The 13,667-nt window shown below is 39.6% G+C and overlaps 2 pseudogenes; both read left to right on the top strand.

Annotated features, from left to right (window-relative positions):
- Positions 1-2,966: 2,966 nt before the first annotated feature.
- LOC148768457 (transcription termination factor MTERF15, mitochondrial pseudogene) lies at positions 2,967-3,969 on the top strand (annotated as a pseudogene).
- A 103-nt stretch (positions 3,970-4,072) lies between these two features.
- Positions 4,073-4,888, top strand: LOC148768458 (transcription termination factor MTERF15, mitochondrial pseudogene; annotated as a pseudogene).
- Positions 4,889-13,667: the final 8,779 nt, after the last annotated feature.

The following is a 13,667-nucleotide window of genomic DNA, read 5'->3' on the forward strand; positions in this document are numbered from 1 at the left end:
GAGCCTTTGTGGTATTAACATAGGAATATAGTTAATCTCTTAGGTAGCCATTATTGAGATTTGTGCTTAATGTTGTGTTCTAGAATTAATTGCATAGGAATATAGTAATTGAATCTAGAGTATTAGAATCGTAATACACGCGGAAGCGGGTTATGATTATTTTAGCATCTCAGGTTAATAATCCGGGTTAATTGCTTGCATAATTGAAGGAATTGGGGGAGTAATAATCACATAGGGGGAAGAATAAAATCCTAGGCTTGTTTACTTTGATTAAATCTTCGTTTTAATTGCTTTCCTGTTTTTGTCTTTTTAATTGATTTAGTTTAATTTAGTTTATTAATCATCTTTCGACTGTGTAGGGTGGGCTTGATAACAATTGGTAGAATTTAACGTCTAGGATTAGATAATTAAATATTCTCTGTGGGATCGATACTTGGACTTAAAAATCCACTTTATTACTTGTACGATACGTGCACTTGCGTGTAGGTTTTCGCCCAACAGGGTGCTAAAAGTTACCAAGAAAGGAAACCTATACTTCCTTACGAGGATGACATATGTCGGACAAGCAGTTGTGGTAAACTTAAAGGAGCCAGACACCTCAAAACTTCGGCACATACGACTTGGACATGTCGGTGAGAAGCCGGTAAAATCAACTTTTGCGGGCATTGTGTTTTCAGCAAGCAAAGAAGGGTAAAGTTCGGCACATCAATACGCCAAACTAAAGGCATCCTTGACTATATTCACACTGATATATGGGGGCCGATTAAAAATGCTTCGGTTGGAGGAAAAATGTGTTTTGTCACCTTTATCGACGACTACTCGAGACGAGTTGGGATGTACCTGATGATCCACAAGGATGAAGTCATGAAAATCTTCCTTTAGTGGAAGAAAATAGTGGAGAATCAGGCTGGATGGAGAATCAAGAAGTGGAGATTGGACAATGGCGGAGAGTACAAGTCTGATCCATTTCTTGAAGTATATCAAGAAGGAGGAATTGTTCGGCACTTCCCCATCAAAACGGCGTCGCTGAAAGAATGAATCAAGCTTTGGTATAAAAGGCTTGGTGCATGTTTGAGCAAAACATTTTGGGCAGAGACAATCAACTATGCAGTTCACTTTGTGAATTGGTTGCCTACAGTTGCAAACGGAGGCAAGACTTCCCTTGAAGTTTGGTCAGGTGAACCTATTAATGATTAAGATCATTTGCAAATTTTTGGTTCCCCGACTTATTATCATGTTTTTTCAATCTAAACTTGACCCTCAAGCTAAGTAATATATTTTCATAGATTTCAGTACATGAGTTAAAGCCTATAGGTTATGGTGACCTGATTCCAAAAAGATCGACAAAAGCAGAGACGTGACATTTGACGAATCATCCATGTAATTGAAAAAGGCCGATAAGGAAAATGAAGTTCTTAAGAAAAGTAAGAAGGTCAACATTGCTTTTGAGCATGTTGGAGGAGAATCTTACCAAAATCAACCCGAAAATGAGAAAAGCACCGAACAGGTGGAGGAGATTTCCGAGCAGGTGGAAGAAATGCTCGAGGAAGAGATTCAAGAGCCTGAAGTAGTTAAATCGCTTGTAAAGAATAGACCTCAGAAGGAAATTCAATGATATGGTTGTATTTTCTCTTCCGATAGTCGAAGGTCTTCTGAATAGCTACAAAGATGCTATTCAAGGTTCAGAAAGCTCGAAATGGAAGGAGGCCATGAACGAAGAAATACAGTCTTTAGAAAATAATCAAACATAGGAATTGGTGCAACTTCCTCAGGGAAAGAGAGCCACCAACTGCAAACGGGTGTATGCAAAGAAATACGATACTCCTGGAATTCGATACAATGCTCGCTTGCTAGCAAAAGGATATGATCAAAAGGAGGGGATAGACTACGACGAGATCTTTTCTCCCGTTGTGAAACATTCGTCTATTCGAATAATATTGGCGTTGGTAGCTCAATTCGATCTCGAGCTTTACTAACTTGATTTTTTTAAACGGAGACTTGGATGAGGAGATCTACATGTCTCAACCCAATGGATATCGAGCTGCATAAAAATAAAATTGGGCCTAAAAAACTTCGGAAATCTTTGTACGGCCTCAAACAGTCTCCTCACCTGTGGTATAAGCGTTTTAACCAGCTCATGATGGAGCACAAGTACAATCGCAACCAATTTGATCATTGTGTGTACTTCCGGAAAATCCAAAATGATTCATTCATTTATTTGCTCTTGTATGTGGATGACATGCTAATTGCGTTCAAGAGCAAGGTGGAGATAGATAAATTAAAGGTCCAACTCATAAAGGAGTTTGAAATGAAGAACTTGACGAAGCTCGACGAATACATGGAATGTTACGGTGTTGTGGAAGGAGCCGAGGTTGATTATTTACAAAGTGGGTGATATCGAGAAAAAAATTGCGTTTTTGGTTAATACAATGAAGTTTGACATTCGACGAATTGTTGAAGTTCGAGAGTATTTAGGGGTGAAATTTGAAAAACAGATTGTTCCTCGGTTTAATGTGATTGAATATCTGAGGTCGAGCGACGTGCATGGAGATGAAGTATACTTTTCGAATTCGATTGCTACAATGAATGACATTTTCACTAGAAGAAAAATATGACTATACTTTTCGAATTCTTCTCACTCATAGAAAACTTTATTTACAATACATAAATGATTTTTTTATTATAAATGATTTTTTATTAAAATAAATTTAGATGGGTCTAGAAAAGTTATTGTGCTGGACTTCATAGTATTTGTTCGTAAGAGCTAATAAGAGGTAGTATTATTTAATTTAATTTCCAAATTAATTAGGGGAGAACAAATAGTCTTCAATCATTTTGTGGATGCAATTAAAAGTTCCAGCTGAAGGGCGAAGAAAGCGATCATATATAATTCGAAAAAGGTGAGAAAATCGCCAGAAAAAAAAGCTTCAATGGAGAATTAAAGGATAGGTAATCACCCTTGATTTTGAAATTTAGTTCTTCTTTCTTGGAATTTGTGGCTAATTGGGATTATAAAGCTGCGAATTAATCGTCGAGCGTGGAATGGCAATTAGGAATGTTTTAGAAACTGCCAGGAACTTAGGGGGTAAAGCCGGACGATGTTTTCAGGTAAGTAAGCAATTTCAAGGGTTTAGGGTTTACCGAGGGCACAATCACCAGGGTTTTAGAAACCTCACCTAGGTCAATCATATTAAACGAGGCCGAAATTCGCAACAAAGTCGATTTCTTGACGAAAATTGGAGTCCACGGAGGAGAAATCGACAGAAATATTCGATTTATTTCCCGAAATTCTAGCATTTGGGGTGCAAAACAGATTGAAGCCCTTACTCGAAGAATTTCGATATTTGGGATTTTCGCCGAATGAGCTAGGTTAGAAGAGAGGTTCTTAGAGAACCGAAAGTTCTTGGACTCGAAAATGGGGAGCTCTCACATTGTGTAGAGATGCTAAGGACTTAAAAATGCAGAGCAACAATTAAGGATCAAATTTTTCGAATGGAGTATTTAAGGCAGGGTACGAAGCGAAGCTGAGAATCGATTTCTTGATAAAACACGGGCTGATATATAGATATACGCTTACGGTGTTGTGGAATGAGCCGAGGGTGATTCTTCACGAAGTGGGTGATATCGATATAAATACTGCGTATTTTGTTAATACAATGAAGTTTGACATTCGATGAATTGTTGAAGTTTGAGAGTATTTATGGGTGAATTTTGAAAAAAAAGATTGTTCCTCGGTTTAATGTGATTGAATATTTGAGGTCGAGCGACAGGCATGGAGATGAAGTACACTTTTCGAATTCGATTGCTACAATGAATGACATTTTCACTAGAAGAAAAATATGACTATACATTTCGAATTCTTCTCACTCATAGAACACGTTATTTCCAATACATAAATGATTTATTTTATTATAAATGATTTTTTATTAAAATAAATTTAGAAGGGTCTAGAAAAGTTATTGGGCTGTACTTCATAGTATTTGTTCATAAGAGGTAATACGAGGTAGTATTTTTTAATTTCATAGAAACCTCACCTAGGTCAATCATATTAAACGATGCCAAAATTCGCAACAAAGTCGATTTCTTGACGAAAGTTGGAGTAGTAGAGGAGAAATTTGACAGAAATATTCGGTTTATTTCCCAGAATTCTAGCATTTGGGGTGCAAAACAGATTGAAGCCCTTACTCGAAGAATTTCGAGATTTGAGATTTTCGCCGAATGAGTATAGAAGAGAGGTTCTCAGAGAACCGAAAGTTCTTGGACTCAAACATGGGGAGTTCTCACATTGTGTAGAGATGCTAAGGACTTTAAAATGCAGAGCAACGATTGAGGATCAATTTTTTTGGAATGGAGAATTTAGGGCAGTGTACGAAGCGAAGCTGAGAATCGATTGCTTGAGAAAACATAGGCTGATATATAGAGATGCGTTTACGGTGTTGTGGAAGGAGCCGAAGTGATTCTTTACGAAGTGGGTGATATCGAGAAAAATATTGCATTTAATACAATAAAGTTTGACATTCGATGCATTGTTGAAGTTCCGGAGTATTTAGGTGTGAATTTCGAAAAACAGATTGTTCCTCGGTTTAATGTGATTGAATATTTGAGGTCAAGCGACGGGCTTGGAGATGAAGTAGGTTTGAGGAATTTGGTTAAGAAGAGTAGATTGAGGTTTTATAATATGTATGTGAAGCCGTATACGGAATGTGAAAGGATGTACGGGAGGTTTTGTGGAGATGTTGTAGTTGGGAATGGGAATCAGATTTGGAATCGATATCCCGTTGGAATGTGGAAGCTCTTCAAACCGGAACCTTATCCGGAATCGGACGACGATGTTGAGAATATCAAGTTGTATATGGAATCATTGCATCAAGAGAAACACTATATATGAAATTACTTAGTGACTTTCATTTTCAGTTTTGGCCTTTGGTGTTGGATTTTAATTGCTACATTCTTGAGTTACATTTAATTTTTTTTTAATTTAACAGAAAATTAGTTTTTGAATATTGGAAATTACGGCTAATTCATTTAAGAATTTGTTGTTATTTTATCGGCGAACTTATTTTATAGTAAATGAGTTTTTTTTTTTTACTTTTCTTTTATGTGCGATGAACGGGATTTAATTTAAAAATTAATTAATTTAATGCACGTTGACAATTAAAATTAAAATAAGAAATATATTGGGAAAATACAGTTTTCGTCCCTCACATTAACACCAATTTCACATTTGGTACCTCATGTTAAAAAAAACACATTTGATACCTTATGTTTCAGAAATTCAACACTTTGAGTCATTTTTCATTAAAACTAACGAAATCAAGTGTGTGGCCATCAATGACTTAACTAACAGACTAATAGTAAATTGACTTATGTTTCGAAAATTCAACACTTTGATTGTTCTTGTTGGTTTTGCAGCACGCGTATTATTTGGACTACAAGGTGGTGGCTCGACATTGTTCGTTTTTCATTCTCATTACATATCCTTCCGTTATGTCTTTTGATACTACAGAACGATAGAACAAAGTACGTGAAACACGTGTTGGAATTCGGGCTGCACTTTGACGATTGATCACCGAATTGGCGAATTGAAACTCGTCCTTTATTTGCTCTCTATTTTCTTAGTTGATAATTAGCTGCAATAATATACACAATAATATGGAGATAGGCAAGGTGAGGCGCGGACTAGGTCGCTCTTTTAAGACGTTCACGACCCCTTCTCTAGTGAGGTGCAAAAAGGTTCCGATCGTGTCGCCTATGAGATACTACAGCCCAGTCTATCTCTCCGCTGTAACTTGACCGAAATTGCACGTTCGAGTGAAGTAGAAGCTTACACCCGACACACAACAAGAGCTCAAAATATATGTATATAGTATGCAGGAAAAGTGTTTCTTTTTTTTTCTCTTCTCTCCTAGCTTTACAAAGCCACCAAAACCCCTTTTATATAGTATAACAAATGACCACCATAAAACCTCTATTTAATATATTATTAAAGAAAATATGAAGATTTTATGAGGCAAAATAATAATTTTGTAGGTTTCAAAATAGTGGTCTAAATGACCTTATAAATGTGGTCAAAACCAATATTTATATTTTATGATAAAATATGTATTTTATTAAAATAACCCAACAATCCCCCACTTATTTTAATAAAAATTAAGAATATAATTATACTTGAGCTCTTGCGGAATATTATGCATAATAAAAGTGCGCAATGCCTTGAAACATTCACTTAGTACAATATATTTCTCGTACTAGAATCAAAGTGGACTTAGCCTTGAAACTGTGACCCTTTGGGGCACGTAGAATCATATTGCACACATAATACTCAAAGTGTCCCGATCGAAGCTTCTAAAGCCAGCACGTTAATGGCCTTGTGCTTTACCCCATTTCTCGTGAGCGCTCTAGAGAATAGCCTATATTCCCATAGGAAGCGGCCCCACTTCCACACTCACAAGGTGAATTCTATCAAGGATGTTTACGTAACTCCAACACCCCACACATTCGGGCTATAGAACTCATTAAGAGATCAAAGTCTCAACCTCACAATTCGTTACGAGCTTTATTAGTGCACACGCATCATAGGGATGGATAAAAATGTGCACTTTTATCACTATCAAGTTGCTTTCAGATTCGTTTTTCTTCGCCTAGTTCGTAGGATCTCTAGCCCCTAGGCGGTAGTATCATCATCAACAACTTTACAAAATATATTAGGCTTTAACACAATCCCCCTCAATGCATTTCAGATTATTTCTGAAATAATGTGAAATATATTTTCACAAATGTAGTGTCATAGACTTTATGGTTTATTAACCATTTCTCATATACTCTCACTTAAATTTCACGTGATTTTTCACATATATTCACAGTACTGTATTTTTTTTTAATGGTTCCGGATCCCATTAAAAGATTATCGCAATATTCCAACTGCAGTTTTTGAATCACATCTATCAATGCGCAAATCATTGATTTTTCACAATCTCATTAACAAAGCACAAAGCATTTTGATTTATCACACATTATGATTTTATATACCACATTCGGTATCAACCGGCCTCATCGCAGGCTAATGTCAAAATAATCAATCAAAATTGATATGAATTTTGAATTTTAAATTATCGGCATATACATCATTCACACAAGGTGAAAAATTGGAATATAATTCCTCTCTTTTAGATTTTCAAAATTCAACAATATTGAAAACTTTCAAAAAACGTTTTACTTCACACATCACAAATCACAAATTTATTTTCGCAAATCAATATCGACTTTTAGTCATTTCTAAATAACATCTATGTCGCGTATATGCCAAATTAGGCATTTACTAATTACTTGCATATTCAAGATTGCAAATAAAGCATAATGTATAAAATCACATTATCACTATAAACAATTTGTGATCATAAAATAAGCAATTAAGCATATACCACGTTTAAATCAATTGTAACATGCTCATATAAGAAGACACTAAAAACCCCCACTATTCCTCAATACTAAAAGCATACCAATGAATCATAAATCAAGAGAAAATGTATTGACTCTCATCATGCTCATTTTCGCAATTAAAATTTAGTACTATTTATCAGTTTATAAAATTGTCTAGCAATCAACATTTTAATGAGGTATATAACTACTCGATTGATAACCATTAACCAATATATTATCAGTGGTAAGCATAAAAACAGACAAAACAAATCGACACACCTTTCACAAAATATATATCATATATGTGCTTACTTAATATAATTCAATCTCCATTTAAAAGAATTATAATAATCCACTTAATTCATTTGACCGATAGTGCAAAAAATATAAAATGACGGTGCATAGCGCACTACTGCAATAACGGTAATAAACGGATTAGATGTAATTAAGCACATAGTAATATTATTAGTACAGCTAGTCAAAAATGAATTTAATTCTCATCACATAATTACTTATCTTATTAATAGCTCAGGTTAGTGGTCCACATAATAACGGTGAATTCAAGTGCATTCAATTAGCACAATAAAAATTCTTTTATTTTTTTTTAATAAAAATCAAGAATACAAGTATGAAATTGCAAATTCAATAATAGTGGATTACTCAACAATTTCAGCACTTATCCCTAAAATCTCTCTATATTCCTTGTGTATCATTAAATGTCTCACAATCACAGTCAATTGACACAAATGAACACCTATAACAAATTCAAGCTTATATTTTTTTTAATTTTTTTTTTTGAGGAAAAAACATCAATTTCATTAATTAAATGGTGCTAAAAAGGCTGGGAGGACATCTCCCTCAGTACAAGAAGAAACCGACATTGAAGCTAGATGGTGAGCTAGAACATTTCCGGACCGCTTAACAAAACTAAACTGACATGAAACAAAAGTTTTGGCAATACTGAAACAATCTTCTATGTATGCTCCAAAAGATGTTTCCGTAAGTTCCCCTCCTTTGAGTGCCATAATTGCTTGTAGACAATCCCCTTCTAGCGTAATTTTCGACCATCTCTTTCCCTGCGCCTTGGTTAAAGCGTGTAGGGCCGCGTGAGCTTCTCCATCAACCGGCCTCGGTCTTCCCGGATATTTAGTCACTGACCACCAAATGCATTCCCCCTTCCAATTTCGACCAACCATGGAGACTGAGTAGAAGTCTTTACCCATGGGGAATGATGCATCGAAATTAACCTTTACCTCCCCCTCCGATGGTGGATTCCAAACGGCTATGTGTGAGGGTTGTTGAGGTATAATAGTCAGTTGTGTTTCGCGTTGGAAGTCGACAATGAAATTCCTACACTAGCTCACAAGGTCTTCGCCTGTTAATCCGTCATCGCCATGAACAATCTTATTTCGCTGATGCCAGGCTGCCCAAGTGACGACTAAGGCAAGCAAGAATTTATTCTTCGGGAGAACCGTTTGAAGATATTTAATCCATTCCCACGTGGAACCAAAGTGCTTGGACCCGTTGAGCTCGAACGGACTATTTTTCCACACCCTCTCCATGCCATTACAGACCATAAAAACATGAAGGGACGTTTCTCTTTCATAACCGCATATGTTACACACCGCCGACTGAGAGATTCTTCTTCTAGTCAGTTCGAATTGCGTGGGAAGAATCTCCAAGCAGGCTCGCCACAAAAACACCCGAATTTTTGGAGGAATGGGAAGATGCCAGAGCACGTTCCAGTTCCTATCAACTTCGCCGCTACTCGAACCCTTACACTCAGGACTGTAGCCGCTCGTAAGCGTTTGTCCCGATATGATATTGTGGTAGCACGAGCGAACCGTAAATTTTCCGGAGCCTGAGTAATGCCATACCAAGATACTAGCGGATTTCACAATTAACAATCTCTTAATAATATGTCTTTCAGTCACAAGTAACAATCCAAGTAATAAGGCCAAATAATCCAAGCAAACCACATGGCTCATAAAGTGATACAAATAATTCATACAAGTCAACAATAAACTTATCATGCAGTAATATAATTATTATATTGCAGAAAATAATAATAGAAGATGAACATACCAAATTTGATAATTGGCACTTAGATACCTCAATATTCTATGGATTCGTCAAAAGTCGCGTACAATTTGACAGCTCTAGCCGTGCTCAGTATTTGGAGCATATCTCTCTCGTTCGGTGTCCGATTTTAGTAATTCAAGATGTTTCGGACAACTAACAGAAATTCCTACAACGCTTGTGTTTTACACATTCTCATATTATGATCATATCAGGTCGGAAATTTGATCATTGATTCACCTACAACAAAAATACGATCATAAAATTTTGTTTCGTCAACACTAGATAATAATAAATTAAAATTGAATCATCTCCCTTTTCATCATCAAGGGTTGATTGGACCATCGTCAAAGCTCATCTTTATGGGATCAAAATTCGTCTTAAATTGTTGGAATTCGGGCTGCACTTTGACGATTGATCACCGAATTGGCGAATTGAAACTCGTTCTCTATTTGCTCTATATTTTCTTAGTTGATAATTAGCTGCAATAATATACACAATAATATGGAGATAGGCAAGGTGAGGCGCGGACTAGGTCGCTCTCTTAAGACGAATTTCACGACCCCTTCTCTAGTGAGGTGCAAAAAGGTTCCGATCGTGTCGCCTATAGGATACAACAGCCCAGCCTATCTCTCCGCTGTAACTTCACCGAAATTGCACGTTCGAGTGAAGTAGAAGCTTACACCCGACACACAACAAGAGCTCAAAATATATGTATATAGTATGCGCAGGAAAAGTGTTTTTTTTTTTTTCTCTTCTCTCATAGCTTTACAAAGCCACCAAAACCCCATTTACATAGTATAACATATGACCACCATAAAACCTCTATTTAATATATTATTAAAGAAAATATGAAGATTTTATGAGGCAAAATAATAATTTTGTAGGTTTCAAAATAGTGGTCTAAATGACCTTATAAATGTGGTCAAAACCAATATTTATATTTTATAATAAAATATATATTTTATTAAAATAACCCAACAACACGTATATGAACCACCTCATATCATAAAACGCAGCAGCATGTCACGGCCCGCTAGTTTTGACCCAACCCCTTACCTGTTTCCCTTGGGTTGGGGAGGTTAGGAAGACCAACACTTGGCCCAAATAGGGTAAGGCCCAAGTTGGCCCAAATGTATAGAAGTAGGTAGAGGTAGGTGGTGGTAGGTAGAGACATTTTAGGGATTCTTTGGAGTGTTCCACTCCCAACCGTTAGATAATATCGATCTCCACCGTCCATTGAGGAGGTGGTCTTTTATAAATAGAGGTAGGGTCTTTTATAAATAGAGGTAGGGTCCTCATTTGTATTCATCCAACAAATCCAACAAAATCCAAGAAATACAATAAGCACTCAAGCAATAGAGTACTTTCGTACCAACTCTCTTATCTTCTTAATTTCTTTCTTCGTTTCCATCACTTAAGTATTCGCAACACATTCGGGAGAGGCTGACTTAGCTATCGCAAGGGGCGAGAAGGAGCTAAGGCCGCACGGTTCTTTGTTAAGGGAACAAGTCCGTGACAAGTGGTATCAGAGCCCGGCTAAGGGCTTTGTGTTGATCGAATTCTCAACGATGGCGAACGTTGAAGATATTTCGTACGTAATGGAGGGACGTGGCAGGGAGGCCCAAGTAAACAACAAGAAGAAGAGGGACCACAGCAAGGCTCGTGGGGAGAGTACCATTAATGAGGCCGTGCTAATGGCGAAAGACTCGAGAGGCTCGAGAATAACGTCTCCATAGCGGAGCTTAGCGAACGATTCGAGAAGCTCGATCACGACACGGAAGTGTTGGAGAATCACGTCGCCGAGCAACTCGATTTGTCTAGAGACAATGAGGCGTTGCGGGAGGAACGGTTGGATCGATTGGAGGCCATCATCCAATCCTTCCAAGAGAGCATCGAGGGGATGCGCGACGACTTGGCCTTGTGCAAAAAGGCCCCCGCTAGTGGGAACACTGGTGCTACTTCGAGTCCAAGGGTGGACTGCCCGAAGCCAACGAGGTTCAATGGCGTAAGGGACGCCAAGGAAGTCGAGAACTTCCTATGGAGGATGGAGCAATATTTCGAGGGTATCGGTCTAGTCGACGAGACGACTAAGGTAAGAACTGCTTCCCTTTATCTTTCCGATACGGCTATGTTATGGTGGCGTAGGAAGCACGCCAATATCAAGAAAGGCATTTTCCGAATCGATACTTGGGAAGAGTTCAAGAGGGAACTAAAGCGACACTTCTACCCGGAGAACGTCGTTTATGAGGCTCGAAGGAAGTTGAGGGAACTCAAGCAACGAAGTTCAATCCGTGAGTACGTGAAGGAGTTCACCACCCTCACCCTTCAAATTCCCAACCTTTCCGAGGAGGATCTCCTTTTCCACTTCACCGATGGGTTACAAGGCTGGGCCAAGCAAGAACTCCACCGACGAGACATCAAATCCGTCGATGAAGCTATTGTCGCCGCCGAGTCTTTAACCGACTATCAACCAAGAGATTCGGGGCGAAAAGAGAAGTGGAACCCGACTAAAGGCGGAGAAGAGAGACGGGACAATCATAGTCGGGACCATCGAGACAACCGAGACCCAAGGCGAGCGTCAACCTCGAAGGGAGGAGACAAGCCATCCTCACACCAACAACTTGAAGAGAAGAAGAGGTCGTTTGTGCCTAAGGGGGGATGCTTCGTGTGCAAGGAGCCGCATACGATGAGTCAATGTCCCAAGATGTGGTCATTGTCGGCACTCTTACAACAAGAGGCCGAGCAAGGCACAAACGAGGAGCTAGGCAACATGGGATCGCTCCAACTTCTGAATGCCTTAAAGGCCAATCCGATGCCGACAACATCAAGCAAGGGGCTGATGTACGTGGAGGCCCGCATCAACGATACCCCAGCAAAGGTGATGGTGGACACGGGAGCGACCCACAACTTTATCACCGAGGACGAGGCCAAGAGGGTTGGCCTACGGTGAACCAGACGAGACGGTTGGCTCAAGGCCGTTAACGCTAAGGCACAACCGCTCAACGGTGTAGCACGAGACGCGGAGCTACACTTAGGCACTTGGAAGGGCCAAGTGGATTTTTCGGTAGCACCGATGGATGACTTCAAGGTGGTGCTAGGCATGGACTTCTTCCGCAAGGTAATGGCTATCCCGATGCCTTGTTTCAATTCGGTTTGCATTTTAGAGAAGGGGACACTTTGCATGGTGCCGGCCATCAACGGCACCACTAAGGAAGAAAGCACGCAACCAAGGCAACTGTCGGCCACGCAAGTTGCCAAGGGAGTTCGACGGGGCGAGCCGACATTTTTAGCCGCTTTAAAGGAGTACAAACCGGGGAAGGTGAACGTTGTGGCCGATACTTTGAATAGAAAAGCCGAACTCGCAGCCATTAGCTCGACAAGGGGGAACTTGGCCGACATGATCCGAGAAGGGCTCGAACATGATCCCCTGGCCAAGGAGCTAATCCGACTCGTCAAGGAGGGCAAGAGGAGGCAATTTTGGGTAGAAGACGGCCTACTCTACACGAAGGGACAACGACTCTTCGTTCCGAAGTGGGGCAGCTTGAGGAAGGACCTCATAAGGGAATGCCACGACACCAAGTGGGCGGGGCATCCGGGCCAAAGGCGGACAGTGGCGTTACTCGAGATGACCTACTTTTGGCCTCACATGCGGGACAGTGTCGACGCATATGTGAAGACTTGTCTGGTGTGCCAACAAGACAAGATGGAGAATAAGCAGCCGGTAGGGTTACTTGAACCACTCCCAATCCCCGAGCGACCATGGGAGTCGATCTCAATGGACTTCATTAGTGCCTTGCCGAAGTCCGAGGGGGCCGGATCTATCATGGTGGTGGTAGATCGCTTTTCAAAGTACGGGACGTTCATAGCTTGCCCGAGGGATTGCACCGCGGAGGAGGCAGCTCAGTTCTTTTTCAAGAACGTCGTCAAATATTGGAGACTACCGAGGAGCATCATAAGCGACCGAGACCCACGCTTCACGGAGCGATTATGGACGGAGCTTTTCAAACTTTTGGGGTCCGAGCTTTGCTTCTCAACGAGTTTTCACCCCCAAACCGACGGGCAAACGGAGAGGGTGAACGCCCTACTCGAGTGCTACTTACGGCACTTCGTGGGAGCCAATCAAAAAGATTGGGCGAAGCTCCTCGACGTGGTTCAATTCTCTTACA

This window comes from Erythranthe guttata, chromosome 8 (assembly GCF_056151865.1).
Source record: "Erythranthe guttata isolate IM_541 chromosome 8, IM_541, whole genome shotgun sequence".
In the NCBI taxonomy this organism is placed as follows: domain Eukaryota; kingdom Viridiplantae; phylum Streptophyta; class Magnoliopsida; order Lamiales; family Phrymaceae; genus Erythranthe; species Erythranthe guttata.